A 1,989-nucleotide genomic window follows, 5' to 3' on the forward strand; every position below is an offset into this window, starting at 1 on the left:
TTAGTACCAGTACTTTAGATGCCAATAGGACTCAAATGTCGTATTTCAGTCTTCAACTTTGACTAAATCATAGATTAACAGAATAACAGTATGTATTTTCAGAGCTGGGGCATCAGTGATATTTTCTAGACTTCCCTTACGTCAGGAGCTTAAACATAATTTCAGAAGAATGGGGAAAATGTTCAGGAGTAAAGACACTTCTATCAACAAAACAGAATACCTTTTATTGGCAAGTATGTGAAAAACACAGTAGCAATTTGACTCTGGTAGTTTAAGACACTCAAGCACTAAGAAATTATTATCAACACCTACTGTAAGGGCACATAACAAACCTGTATATCCACGTTTATTAAAACTCTTTGCTCAGTTAATTGTCCATCCATCAATCCATTTTCTGTACTACTTCTCCTCACTTGGGTCGCGGGGGTGCTATCCCAACTATCTTCGGGCAGCAGGCAGGGGACACCCTGAACTGGTTGCCAGCCAATTGCAGGGCACACAGAGATGAACAACCATCCGCGCTCACACGCATACCTAGGGGCAATTTAGAATGTTCAGTCGACCTGCCATGCCTGTTTTAGGAATGTGGGAGGAAACCGGAGACTGTAAGTACAGAGGTCAGTTAATCAATCGAAGGATAGCGGAATTAGCAATTGTACCAAACAAAGACAGCTGTGCAAATGATATAGAAAGTTATCAAGCAATTTAAAGTGACCAGTAGTGCAATAATTAAAAAAATGAAAAAAAATCCTTTCCCTGAATAGTCACCTTATTGTGGTAGAGGTTTGTGTTTCCCAATGATCCTAGGAGCCAAGTTGTCTGGAGTTTTATGACCCAACCGGGTCACCTATGTCAAAAAGATCGTTGGTGAGGGACCAGACAAAGTACATTTTATAATCGTTTTTAAAATATCAATCCTCCATCCATCTATCCATGCATTATCCGATCGCTTATCCTCACAAGGATCGCTGGCGTGCTGCAGCCTATCGCAGTCAGTTTCAGGCAGTAGGCGGGGTAGACCCTGAACTGGTGGCCAGCTAATCGCAAAGCTAAAACAAACAACCCTCACACTCACAATCACACATTTGGACAATTTTGAGTGTTTTGTTAACCTACCATGTGTCAGGTTGTGGTGGTGATTGAGGAGGACCCAAACACATGGAAGCGAGGCGGGGGTAACTTAAATGGAATTTAATTGAAAATAAAAAGGCAAACAAGGCACTGGGAAAGTCAGAAAATACAAAGGTACAAATTAACCAGGATCAACAAAACAAGGACTTGACTGGGGAAACCGAGACTGGAATGGAGAACAGGTGAACAGAGACTGGAAACAACAACAATGGACCAGAGAGAAATGAAAGCAAACAAGGAACTAAATACAAACAAAGTAACGAGACAATGAGGAACACCTGGACACAAAGGGTTTGAGGGAGCTGATTGGTTTTTACGAGGGAGTGAGACTACAAGCACAGATGAACACAATCAGAATTTGAGCACGAGACACACACCAAATAAGGAACAACATGAAACTAAATACTAAACTAAGCGTAACAAGCAAAGACCATGACACCATGCTTGTCTTTAGAATGTGGGAGGAAACACTGACAAGAGGGTCACCTCTCTCTGGCCATGGGTGGGGGTACAGGTCTTTATTGTTATTTATGCTTATGCACCAAACAGCAGTTCAGAGTAGCCACCCTTCTTGGCGTTGTTGGAGGGGGTGCTGGAGAGCACTCCCTCTGGGAACTCCCTTGTTCTGTTGGTGGACTTCAAAGCTCACTTGGGCAATGACAGTAAGAGCAGGAGGAATGCCTCCCCACTCAGAACCTGAGTGGTGATCTGTTATGGGACTTGTATGCTCATCATGAATTTTCCATATAATGAATACTATGTTCAGACATAAGGTGTACACATGTGCAATCGGCACCAGGACAACCAAAGCCACATTTTCGGGATCGAGTTTGTGGTGGTGTAAAATTTTCTGTCATG

At 42.6% G+C, this 1,989-nt stretch overlaps 1 long non-coding RNA gene across 1 annotated transcript; it reads right to left on the minus strand.

The window, feature by feature from the left end:
- Window positions 1-246: 246 nt before the first annotated feature.
- LOC148344796 (uncharacterized) lies at window positions 247-1,332 on the minus strand. The gene is made up of 3 exons (XR_015839629.1): window positions 1,117-1,332; window positions 769-847; window positions 247-534 (listed from the first exon to the last, which is right to left on the minus strand). It is a non-coding gene; the product is annotated as an uncharacterized LOC148344796 (long non-coding RNA).
- Window positions 1,333-1,989: the final 657 nt, after the last annotated feature.

Source organism: Idiotropiscis lumnitzeri, chromosome 1, assembly GCF_059441095.1.
Source record: "Idiotropiscis lumnitzeri isolate Australia: NSW breed Sydney's pygmy pipehorse chromosome 1, RoL_Ilum_1.0, whole genome shotgun sequence".
Lineage (NCBI taxonomy): Eukaryota > Metazoa > Chordata > Actinopteri > Syngnathiformes > Syngnathidae > Idiotropiscis > Idiotropiscis lumnitzeri.